The 13,577-nt window shown below is 38.5% G+C and overlaps 1 long non-coding RNA gene across 1 annotated transcript in view; it reads right to left on the bottom strand.

Moving 5' to 3' along the window:
• Window positions 1-6,657: 6,657 nt before the first annotated feature.
• LOC129403581 (uncharacterized) overlaps window positions 6,658-13,577 on the bottom strand; it is a 43,710-nt gene continuing 36,790 nt past the window's right edge. The window contains exon 3 of the long non-coding RNA XR_008629317.1: window positions 6,658-6,775. This is a non-coding gene — a long non-coding RNA (uncharacterized LOC129403581). The remainder of the gene's footprint in view (window positions 6,776-13,577) is intronic.

The raw sequence follows: 13,577 nt of genomic DNA, 5'->3' as shown, positions 1-13,577 counted from the left end.
AAACCACTACTTCACACTGTGCACAAAGTGAACTTGAAATGAATTAAAGACCTAGATGTTAGAACCAAATCTATAAACCACCTCCAAGAAAATATATCCAAAGCACTCCATGATAGTATCTTTATTGACATCTTCAATTGAAAACAAAAACAAAAGCAAAAAACAAATGGGAGTATAAAACATTACACACATGCATGCACACACACTATACAACTATTAAAAAATAAAAAGAAAAGGGTTGATTGGATAGTAGTTGCACAGGTAAGGCCAAGGGTAAATCCTGAGCACAGCTAGGTATGGCCTCAACTGCCCCCAACCCCCCTAAAAAGGAATATGCAAACCAGAACTATAGGATGTTATATTAAGTGAAATAAATCAGAAGGAGAAAGACAAAACTTGATGTTTTCACTTATATAAAACATATTGAAAAACAAGGAAATAAGCAAGATTTTTTTTTAATTATTCAAGTAAAACTATAGATGTGAGCTTCTCAATAGGCTGTGTGTGAGGTGGATAGAAAAGAATCCTTGAACAACGGTGGAAAGATGTTGGAATTTTGGTATGGTCTGGTAGGATAACAGTGTACCCCTAAAACTTATAACATTTATATTATTGAAAGCCAATATAGAAAAAATGTACACTGGGGCCATAGAGATAATATAGTGGGTAAGGTGCTTGCCTTGGACACAGCCAAGCCCAGTTGATCCCTAGCACCACACATGGTCCCCTGAGCATGGCCAGGAGTGCTTCCTGAGCACAGGCCACAGTGAGCTTCAGCACCATGAATTGTGTTCCAAATCCAAAATAATAATAACAAAAAAAATAGAAGAAAAGATACTACAGAACATACCTTGCAAGCGTTATTCAACTGTAATTTGAGCACTGCGCAATGATGTGGGGTGGAAAGAATGTGTACCATATTATAAATTTCCCTCTCTCATAATAGGAAGCCAGCATAAAATATTTCAAATTGAACAATAAGAAAGATCAGTAAAAATAAAACAGATCTAGTTTCCAATGTAGTAATGAATGTCAAACTATAAATATTTTAGTCATTTCTTCTTCTGACTTAAAAAGACAAGGGTTTTAATACCACTGTCAAATTACTAGCTTTTTAAAATTGTGGTTTTTAAGTGACACATCTGTGTAATATTTAATTTGTGTAAAATTTATATTTAAAGAAACTATATGTGTAGAATGAAAAGTAAATGTGAAAGGGAAATATCAGGAATATAAACATATGTAAAATAAATGAGGAGGCTATTCTGAAACTGTCTTGTCAACAGAGGTAACTACTAAACATTTGATATATTTTGCACTATTGTCTTTTTGGACACAAACCAAAACAGCACCGCATTAAATCATACTGTGAAAGCTCACTCTCCTGCAAACAACATCTCTTGCGTGTCTCTCACTATCAATACATGTGTGGATAGTTTCAAAACAGAGTTATGAGGACAATATTTAAGACTGCGAAGCAGAGCTGTTTTGAGGATTAAATGCTTATGAGACACTGAATGTGGAATCACGGTGTGAGTTATACAGCAAGATAATAGTTATAAAGCAAGTTGATTATAGCTATAATGATAGTTTAAAATATAGAAAATTTGAGCCAAAGCCAAAGTGCTTGATTAAGTGGTGTACTCCATGATCAACTGATATTCTCATTCATCATCCCCAGAGATCACAGGAATCACCACAGAGCGGCTGGGTCCCCAGGAGCGCACCTGAATCAGAGCATGCCGTGCATTATTGAAAAAAAAAAAAAACGCCTAACAGATGTTCTAGATAATGGCTGTTTGCCATAGATATTATCTCCTTTGTCTGGGAACATATACTCATGTTTATAGAAGTGCCGCTTGGGTTCCACACACTGCATAATGATGAAAACGACTCTTTAAAATGCAGCTGCTGGAGCACATTTTTTGAACTGAGAATTTACTGTGACCAGAACAACATCTTTGAGCTGACAAATCTGCTTGGTCAATCTGACTTCATGCAAGTAGCCAGGGGAGACCTGGCTTTTAATCCTTATTATCTGTTACTAATTCTCTGTGAATGTAGCTCTTTAACCCCTAAAATGACACTAAAAAACTTTCCTTCCAAATTTGTTATGTTTGTAATACATGTGTACCTAGCATACTAAAAACATTTACTGACTTGGATCTATTATTGCTTTGTGTCTGTGCATGTACATGTGTGTAAAAGATAATAGGAAACAACTTTATTGCTTTATTTTTTCATGCATTCTATTGATTCAAGCTGAAACAATAGCACTGTAGCACTGTGTTGTTCATCAGTTTGCTTGAGCGGGCACCGGTAACATCTCCATCGTGAGACTTGTTACTGTTTGGGGCATATCAAATACATCACAGGTAGCTTGCCAGGCTTTGCCATGTGGGCAGAATACTCTCAGTAGCTTGCTGGTCTCTCCAAGAGGGGTGGAGGAATCAAACCTGGATTGGCTGCATGCAAGGCAAACGCCCTACCCGCTGTAATATCACTCGGGCTGAAACAATAAAGGAACATAATGTCTAGGCTTCCAAACTAATTTTCAATTTAGCCAAAATCCATTTCATACTTTCATTCCAGATAGCAACCAAAATATTTAGCAAGTAGATCATATTATTTAGCTAAATTTGAGTCTAGGTTTTGCAAACTTGAAAAAAAAAAGGTCTTAAGCAAGTTACTTAGTGTTCTAAATTTCAGTTTCCTCATGCATACAGAATAAGAGTAATATACATCTCACAGCACTGTTACATATATTTTAATTTAATTTAAATACATGATTTATAAATTAATTGATAGTTGAGTTTTAGGTATCCAATATTTCAGCACTAGTCCCACCACCAGTGTCAACTCCCCTCCACCAGTGTTCCCTTGCTCCCTCCCCTTCCCCACTACTGCTGCCTGCCATGTGGACAGGCACATTTCGACATTAGGTGGTTGCAGCTTAGATCTCGTGTTCTCAGTGTTGTTGACACTGTGCCTTGAATATACAGCTATACCACTGATCTTATCCTATCAGCATTTGTTTATTACTAGCTAAATCCCGTGCCACACCCTGCATTTCTATTGGGGGTCCTGGCACCACCTCCTCCCAACAGGGAGGTATAAATACTGTAACTACCATAGAATAAATGCCTTTTCTCCCTCCTCTGGGCTCTGCGTCTGTTCTTTCGGCTGCGCCCTACGAAGGGTTCTCCCTGCTGAACAGAACGAGACCTCCACATCGACTTCCACAGGCCTTGAAACATTGTATGCCTGAAACCAAACATGAATAACTTTGTAATTTCACAGCGACCAAATTAAAATTTTTAGAAAGAAAAATAATCTAATATTTGTCATTAAAATGATATTATGTTGAGTGAAGTATAAAATGATATTATGTTGAGACATATACAGGATAATTTCACTTATATGTAGCACATAGAATGACTGGACAAGGGGATGTAATATAATAAAGGGAGGATGCCTAAATCAACCTTAACCCTAGAGTACAAGGAGGAGAAGAGGCAATGGACAGAGGATCTTTGGTAGTACGTTTATTTCTCTCTCCTCTCCACGTAGTCCAATCTCTCCTCTTATGGTGCAGTCGTAGTTGTAGTTTTGGTCATCTGAGTTCCATCATCCTAGTCTCCTCATAGACCTCAAAGTCTTCTACTTCATTATCTCTTCTTCCTCCTCTCCACGTAGTCTCATAGTTCTCTACTTCCAGTCATCATTGTTATCTGGTTCTCCTTCTAGTCCCAAAGTTCCCAAAGTCTCAGTTCTCCTCATCTTCAACGTCTCATCATTGACTTTCTCATCCCCAATGTCTAGTCTTCAGCATCTAGTCATCAACCTTCTGGTCTCATTCTCAGCATCTCGTCCTCATCTCTTTCCCTCTTACCCCTTACAGCATAGTTATATAGAAATCATGAAGGGTTGGGATACAAAGGTGGGGCTGAACATTATCATAACAACAAAGAGAGGTAAAGCCTCTCCTACAGAGGATTAACTCAAGGACAAAATCTCATCTGACAGTTCAGCACTCCAGATTACTAGGAGATCTACTCAATGGTGGGATTCCATCCAGGGTGTATTGCTTTTTCCTTTCCTCAGCTATTAATCCATTTAAGCAGTCATAGTAAATTTACTTCTTTACATTAAACAGTCATAGTAAATGTACTTCTTATAATATTTCTACAATGTCATTTTGTATTAACACAGTAAGAATATATTAAACTTAAAGATGGACTCTTTCTATATATTCCAGACCATAATCCTCAGGCTAGGTTAGTCTTTCCTAACCCCAGCAGGGTCCTTATTCAGTTATTTCTTTTTTGATCATGACAGGCTTTGTCCATGACCATGTTCTTAACTTATTGTTAAATATCATGGTGCATAACCTGGCCCATTTTGATGCCAGGGTGGCTCACAGCTTGCCCTAGGTTCATCCAGTCCCTCATTAGGACCCTGTTCTTGTAGTGCTAGGAAATAAGGGCAACTGAAGCTTAAGTCAGGTAAAATGGATGCTCAGGAGTTAATATTTTGGAGTTAATTAACTCCCATGTTACAGAGCATAGCATTGAATGTCTTCCTGTGTCTATACAAAAAGGCCATTGCTAAGTAAGCCATGCAAATGACATGAAGAAAAGAGAAAAGCAATATAGGATTATTAGTGCCTGATGGAATTGGGTGTGCCTCATTTTCACTTTGTTGTGGGAGTGGCTCAATAAACTTTAAGCTTCTTGGAGGAGGAGCAAGGACAACCCAATGTTATCCAACACATATTGTTTTTCAGAAAGGATGAACCTGCCAACACTATCACCAGCAGTGGATGAGAGTCCCTTTCCTCCCACAACCACAGAAACACTGATTTCAATATATCTTTCAGTTCAAACCAGGTTGCAGCAAATTGCATTATTTAATCATTCCTTATAGAAGCATAGTATTTAATTTTGTACATATACCACATCTTCATAATCCATTCATATATTGTTGGACATCTAGTTTGATTCCAGAAATTCACTACTACAATATGTGCAATAATGAATGTCCTGAGTGTGCATATGTCTTTTAGTGATTCTTTTATTTTTGTCTGGGGGAAAATGCCCACAAGTAAAATTTCTGGGTCCTATGGCAGCTCACTTATAAATTTACTGAGAACTCTACATGCTATTTTCCACAGGAATTGAACCATACAACATTCCCACCACCAGTGGATAAGAGTCCATTTTTCGCCACATACCTACCAACACAGATTGTTCCTACTATTTGTGTGTGTGTGTGTGTGTGTGTGTGTAACACTCCCACTGGTGTGAGATGATACCATTTTATACAGGTCTAATATGAGTGTACTTGTAAATGTCCCTAAGGCTTAACTTATTATTGTACCCATATTCTCTTAATACCTCTATCAAGAAGGCACTACTACACAGATTTCCTAAATTTGCAAAAACTAGTAGATGCTAGTTTTAAAATGATGATGTGATTATTTTTATAATTAAACAGGTTTCATATAGTTATATTCCATGGATACAAAGATCTGTATGTAACTTCCCTTTAAGGTTTTCTGGGGTTTACAATCAAAAGAGATTCAAGACCAAATTGACTTACATTCATTAAATTAGCCAAAAACAAAATAATCATGAAAGAACAAAATAAATATAAGTTTATAAACTTCAAAATCTAGCCCTGCCCCTACTCTGATTAAATAACTTTGAGCAAATCCAAGGCCTTGTTTCTTTTCTTATAAAAAGTAATGTGTTCCACAATCTCTGCTACTATATGGTATTCTCCTGGATGTCCTAGCCAGTGCAATAAGATGAAGAAAAGAAGTTAAAACATTCTAAGTGACAGGTTAACATTGTGGTTATCTTCATAGGAAATTCCTGAAGATAAGCAGACAGAAAATTACATTTAATGAAAAGAGTTCAACAAGATTTTTAGATGAATGATGAATACACAAAAAAAATGTTCCTTTATAATGTCCAATTAGAGTTTGAAATTATAAGACCTTTTATGATGCAAAAACACTATACAGTGCTCAGAATTAATCTAACAAAGCTGTGCACAACATTCATGGGATAAATTATAAAACATTAACAAAAGACATAAATTGAGATTGAGAAAATTAAAAAGATAAACTATGTCCATATTTGAGAAGACATAATGTTATAACAGTAGTGATTCTTTCCAAAAGTAACCTATAAATTTAACACAGTTCCAACCAATATCCAAACTAATCTTTCTTGGAATTTGATGCAATGACTCCACATTTCCCAGACAACAGCAAGGAGTGACCCAAGAGAACAAAGCAGAAAGTAGAGAACAAAGTGAAAAGCAGCTATTAAGCACTGCTGGTTGTAACTCCAAAACAAAAAATACCTCAGTCGGGGCTGGAGCAATAGCACAGCGGGTAGGGCGTTTGCCTTGTACACGGCCGACCCAGGTTCGAATCCCAGCATCCCATATGGTCCCCTGAGCACCGCCAGGGGTAATTCCTGAGTGCAGAGCCAGGAGTAACCCCTGTGCATCTCTGGGTGTGATCCAAAAAGAAAAAAAAAACCTCAGTCAAAAGTCTTTTGACTTTTAGGACTGTGACCTCGGAGCAGTAGTACAGCAGGTAGAGCATTTGCCTTGTACATGGCCAACCCAGGTTCAATATCTGGCATCCCATATGGTCCCTCAAGCACCGCCAGGAGTAATTCTTGAGTGCAGTAATTCTTGAGTGCCGTAATTCTTGAGTGCAGTAATTCTTGAGTAAACCCTCAGCATCACTGGGTGTGACCTAAAAAGAAAAAAAAAAGACTGTGACCTCAAAAAACACTGTGGCCTGTATACCATAAATCATAGGTATAGAGTAAGCCATCTAAGTTTATGTAATGGCAATCCTCTGATGTTGGCACAATGAGAAAATATTTAAACAATAGATTTATCAGACCCGTTGTTAATCAATGCATTATTATTTTACTGCCTTAATAAATTATCAATAAACTTTTGACTTATAGGATAGGAAAAGTAAAGGGATTGATATGAATTAATGAATACAATAATTAATTTGATGTGGTAAATATATTATAGTATATATGCATAAGAAATCACATTTTATCCTTCATATGCAATTTTTTTGTCAATTATATCTCAAGACAACTGAGGGAATGTTGTTTTATTGATGAAAATGCCAACTGGTCCAGCCTTTTTGGAAACCAATATGGAGATTTCTACAAATTCTAGAAAAAAGAGCTTCCATTTGACTCAGTAGCCCTACTTCTTGGAATATACCCCAAGGACCCAAAAACAAAATGGAGAAAAGGCCTTTACATCTCTATGTTCCTTGAAGCATTATCCACCATAGTCAAAATAGGGAAACAACCCATGTTCAAGAATAAATGACTGGATAAAGCATGGTATATATGCACAATAGAATATTACTCAGCCATAAGAAAAGATAAAATCATGCAGTTTGCTGCTACATAGGGGAACCTGGAAAGTATCATGCCGAGTGAAGTTAGTCAGAGGGAGAGAGACTAAGGAAACATAATTGAGGAATAATAAATGCCCAAAGGCAATGAAAACAAAAAGCATGAGAACAGTAGGAAATATGCCACCTGAGGGGACTAGCAGATAGGACAGGGAGGGCACAATGACTATGGTTGAGGGAAGATCAATTAGGAGGAGGAAGTGGTGCTGTGAAGTGGAAAAGTGTTATGCATGGTACCCTCTTGATGGTTCATCGCCTCATCATGGCAGGGGTGTGGCAACAGTGACAACCGGAGAACAGTGAACCAACAGGTGCTGCCCAGAGACGCAGGCAGGTGTGTATCAGCGTGCAGATCATTACAACATGCCAGTCGACCAAAAGCTTGCATTCGGTAGACTGGGAGCACCTGTAAGGGTGATTAGAGGATGCCCCAAAAGCCTCCGTCCCTCTCAGAGAGCCGGGCAAGCTACCAAAGGTGTCCCACCCATATGGCAGAGCCTGGCAAGCTACCTGTAGCATATTTGATATGCCAACAACAGAAACAATAATGGGCCTCATTCCCCTGACCCTGGAACAGCCCCCGTTGGGAAGGATGATCAAGGAGAGGCTAAAAATCTCAGAGCCAAACTACACTGCCAAAACAAAGAAGGACTAAACTGACTGTCTATACTTTCAATACACATACGCTGGCATCGGAAGCATCCATCGAGGACTGATGGTGCAAGCACAGAAGATCAAGTACGATGTCATTGGACTGACCGAGATGAGAAGGTATCGATCACATCACACCGTTTTTGATACTAGAGAAGAACTGTTCCTTGGAACATGTGACAGTAGAGGCATCTGTGGTATTGGAGCCATCGTCAACACGAACTTGGTGATGAGCATCAATTCATTCAAATACCTAACAACTCTAATTAGACCCTTACGTTTGAATAGATGTGGCTTATTGCTGGCAGTTTCTATCTTCATCATCTACACACCAACATCCAATTAGAATGAAGAAGAAATTGAGAAGTTCTACTTGGAGCTGAAGAAGTTCTATAAAGAAGACCACACCTTCTACAAGGTCATTGTCAGTGATTTTAATGCCAAGATAGGACTGAAAATGTCACCCGAAGAACTCCACATCAAGACACACAGCCTAGAATGGAACAAACAGGGTGAGAGACTGAGTTCATCGTGTCAACCAAGACCATCCATGGTAACTCACAGTTCCAGAAGGCCAAATCTAAACGTTGGACATGGGAGTCTCCTGGTGGACAGTTCCACAATGAAATTGACTACATCATATTCAATCAAAAGTTTTGCCTGACTGATGTCACTATTGTCCCAAAATTCCAAACAGGATCAGACCACTGTCTCCTTTGTGCGAAATTCTACTTCACAGAGTGGGGAGAAAGGGCTGCAAAGTTTAAGAAGAGAACTCCCAGAATGACCACCAACTGGGAGCTCTTTGGCACTATTGCAGCAATATGAGATGCTGTCATTGACAACATCTTTGAGAAATACTATCGACTGGTTCAGCACCTCTATGACTGTGCGAGGAATGCTGAGAGTAAGAAAGCCACTAAAAGATGACTGTCTTCTGAAACTCTCGAGATCATTCACCAATGTGGTTTGACGTGAGCCTCAGGCAATTATGAGCTAATGTCCGAGCTCTCAAAACTTCAGAGAAGCAATCAAGGAAGACCTCTATATAAATATATATTTATTCTTTATTCCTCTTTATTCCTCTCAATAAAGGAAGAGCAGCATGTTGGTCAATGCAAAAGAAGCCGGGAAAAGTATTCCCAATGCCTACCTGTCCTTCACCAACTACAAGACCAAGATGACTGCCCTCCGACATCCTGATGGATCTATCACATCTTCCAGAATGGCAATGGAGAAGGTTATCCACAACATCTACTAATATCTCTTCGATAGCCATGTCCACCTGCCCACATGCCAAATTCCGCAAGATGGATATGTCGTTCCCAGTGTTCTTCCTTCTGAAATCCGACACGACATTTCATCGTTAAAGAAGCATAAAGCACCTGGTCCAGACAAGGTAAGACCCAAACACCTGAAGAATCTTCTGCCAGTACTTGTCAATATACTGACTCGGCTCTTCACACTCTACCTGTCTGAATGGAGACATCCACAACATAGGCAACGATCGCCCTATCTGCCTACTGCCCATTGTCTACAAATTGTTCACTCAAGTCATCATGAATGGGATTGGCAGAACACTAGATGAAAGACAATCATGCGAACAAGCCAGATTCTGAGAAGGATTCAGTATGATCGACCATATCCACACGGTGACCACACTCATTGAGGTTTTGCGAGAGTTCAAGATGCAGCTTTGTCTAATGTTCATTGATTTAAAGAAGGCCTTTGATTCTGTTGAGACTGAAGTGGTCATCGAAGCCCTAGACAAACAAGGGCATTCAAACTCAGTACATCAGGATCCTCCTCGAGCTGTATTATGGATTCACCACCAGGATCTCACCATTCTACAAGGAAGTGATCATTAACCATTGACATAAAGAGAGGGGTTCAGCAGGGCAACACCATCTCACCGAAACTCTTCAGTGCCACCCTTGAGAAGGTCATGCAACAACTAGAATGGGAAGGAATGGAAGTGAAGATAAACGGTCAGCAACTACACCACCTCCACTTCACTGATGACATTGTTCTAATAACACCAAACATTAGCCAAGCAGCACGAATGCTGACCAACTTCAACTGTGAGTGTAGAAAGGTCAGACTACAGCTGAATCTCATGAAGACAATGTTCATGAGAAACAGACTAGTTTCTGACGTTCCATTTGCTCTCAATGGAGTGAACATCTCTGAAAGCAGCAGTAATGTGTACCTAGATCGAGAACTCAACATGAGGAACGGCTTAGTGCCAGAACTGCGCAGGAGGAAGAGAGCAGCATGAAGACTTCAAGAGCATCAAAGAAGTGGTTAAGAGGACAAAGAAACTTCGGCTCTGGGCACATCTTTTCGACTCCATCGTTCTTCCTGCACTAACGTACACCTCAGAGACCTGGGCCCTAGGAAAACAGGATGAGAAGGCTATTAGGGTATCCCAAAGAAGAATCGAAAGAACCATACTTGGAGTATCACGTTTCACTCAAGTGAGAGAAGGAATCCAGAGTTCCAACCTCTGTCAATGATCAAGGATCAGGGACGCTGCCTCATTTGCCAAGGCATCGAAAAATTAGATGGGCCGGACACATAATATGATTTGGAGACAACCGCTGGACTAGAGTCGTTACCGACTGGATTCCACAGGATGTCAAAAGAACACCTGGCCGCTCACCTATCAGATAGTCAGACTTCTTCATCTAGACCATGAATGAATGGTTTGATGCTCTTCAGTCCTGGATCAAGCAGACACCATTGGGCTACACTAGCACATGACAGGGACAAATAGAGACATTACTGGCGCCCACTCAAGCAAACAATGAGCAACGGGACGACAGGTGATACAGGTAATGGTACCTACCCTACTAGCGACAGAACTATAAACCACAATGTAAAAACTTATATATACATATATAAAAGATATGTATATATACATAGATACAGACTTCTGGGTCAAAGGGAAAAGGGGTAGGGCAGAAACTGGTGGAGGGAACAAGGCACTAGTGAAGGTATTTGTATTGAAACAACATATGCCTTAAAACAATTCAAAAATAACGTAATTTCACGATGACTAATAAAAAATATAAAATAAAAAGTGGGTCTCACATGTCAAAATCCTAATATCTTAACCATTAAAGCCAAAGAAATTTAGAAACTTAGAAATAAGTGGATATCAAAGTTTATACAATTTCATCTCTCCTAGTACATAATTGTCCTCCTAACACATCCTAATAGAAGAAAATTTCAATAAACTTGACATAAAAGCTTAAATCTACGGGCCAGAGCAATAGTACAGTGGATAGGGCATTTGCCTTGCATTTGGCCAACCTGGGTTTGATTCCCAGCATCCAATATGGTACCCACAGCACTGTCAGGAGTAATTCCTGAGCATCACCGGGTGTGACCCAAAAAGAAAAATAAAACTTAAATCTAAAGCAAGAAGTGCTCAGAATAGGAAAAAAAGTCTTAATTATTCATTCTATTGGAAACAGGTGATTATGGAAATGTTAAGTGCCTTGAACTATGAACTATGAACAATAGAACACACCCCTTTTCGATATAATAGTCACTAGCCACATGTGATAGTTTAAGTTTAAATAAGTTATAAGTAAATAAAATTTAAAATTCAGTTCCTCAGTTGTATGAGACACATATCAGTGTCACACAAGTCAAGTGACTACCTACCTAGTTGGGTAGAGCAGATTATCAAACAAATCCATTATCACTGTATGTGTTATTGGACAATACTGATGGAAAAGTCATTTGTGTAATATGTTATTTTCCTTCTCTATATAAACAGCAAAAAAAGTATCTTCATTCTTTAATAACAGGTAAGTACCTTGAAAGGGATGTGTTCTATTGTTCATAGTTCTTTTTTGGTTTGCATTTTCAAAACTACTTCTGTGAAGGAAAAAATTCATCTCAACATTTTGATAACTTAGCATTACAATTAAAATGCCATTTTGTGTGGCAAAGGTGACACCATAGAGAGTCATTAGAGGGGCTGTGGCCTTGACTATGTGTAAACAAGTGTCCCCGTCTGAACTCATTGCAGAGCCAGTGTGCTTGTGCTCAGTAAGATGTCCTTACTTCATTTTCCTATTACTGTTATCACAGTAGATCAAAACAGACAGATGCATTTACTGGTTTCCCTCTAATGATAATAAAAAGAAACAGTTTATAAAATCAGATTAAGTAAAAATTGCCTAATGATAATAATTTATAAGCTCATTGTGGAATAATGATGTATTCAAGAGTTGTCATTGTATGATGAAAGAAAGGTAATAGGAAAGATTTTCTCTGTGAAGAGTGACTACAGATGAATTGCGCCGAGATACAATTCTCTGATAAGAGACAATAAGAACCTCTAGAACACTTAATAATAGACTGCTCAGGGTGAATTGAGAATTGCAATAAAAGCCCATAAATTAAAAAGTTTCCATATGATTTCTGATAAAAGACATGCCAAGGTGAAATAAAGAATCAGTGGAACCAACTGACATGTTGCCAATTGCCTAGTCAGTCCTGAAGGGGACATTTCTAGGGGAGAGTATAGACAGAATTTCTTTTATAAAATTCATTATTATTAATTTACTATTGTCTTGTAATAACATAAGATTTGGGTGGTTTATAATTATATCTCTATGTGTGTGTAAATTTCACTATACCCATCACCAAAGTTCCAGTGCTATTGCACTCTGAAAATTATGCCTTCTACATATTCCCTTTTTCTCTGATAAAAAGATATTTTTGGTATTTGAGAATTTGTTTGGATTGGTTATTTATATTCTACTTATTAATGAAAACATTGGGTGATTGTCTTTTACTTTCAGTATTATGTTGCTTAGCAAAGCTAAAAAATTATCTCAAGTTTCTATATTCTCAAAAGCTATCCAGTATAACAATATCTTCCTTTTTTTTTCTTTTCTTTTTTTTTTGCTTTTTGGGTCACACATGGCGATGCACAGGTGTTACTCCTGGCTCTGCGCTCAGGAATCAGTCCTGGCGATGCTCAGGGGACCATATGGGATGCTGAAAATCGAACCTGGGTCAGCCGCATGCAAGGCAAATGCCCTACCAGCTGTGCTATTGCTCCAGCCCCAACAATATCTTCCTTTTTCTCTTTGTTGACTTTAGGTATTTTATTCCAGTCTTTCACCATAAATCTGATTGGGTTTATTTGTGTTAAGAGCTTCTTACATGTATAGTATAGACAGAACCTGTTTTTTTTTTAAATCCATACAGCCATTCTGTGTCTTTTAATTGGTGAGTTTAGACAATTCTCATATATGATAATAATTTATAGAGAAAAACACAGAAATTCTATTCATTTTTTTCTTTTTGGGTCACACCCGGCGATGCACAGGAGTTACTCCTGGCTCTTCATTCAGGAATTACTCCTGGTGGTACTCAGGGGACCATATGGGATGCTGGGAATCAACCCCAGGTCGCCCGCTTGCAAGACAAATGA

Source organism: Sorex araneus, chromosome 3 (genome assembly GCF_027595985.1).
Source record: "Sorex araneus isolate mSorAra2 chromosome 3, mSorAra2.pri, whole genome shotgun sequence".
NCBI classification, from domain to species: domain Eukaryota; kingdom Metazoa; phylum Chordata; class Mammalia; order Eulipotyphla; family Soricidae; genus Sorex; species Sorex araneus.
The sequence above is the reverse complement of the archived record's forward strand: the minus strand, read 5'-3'. Positions and strand labels throughout refer to the sequence as shown.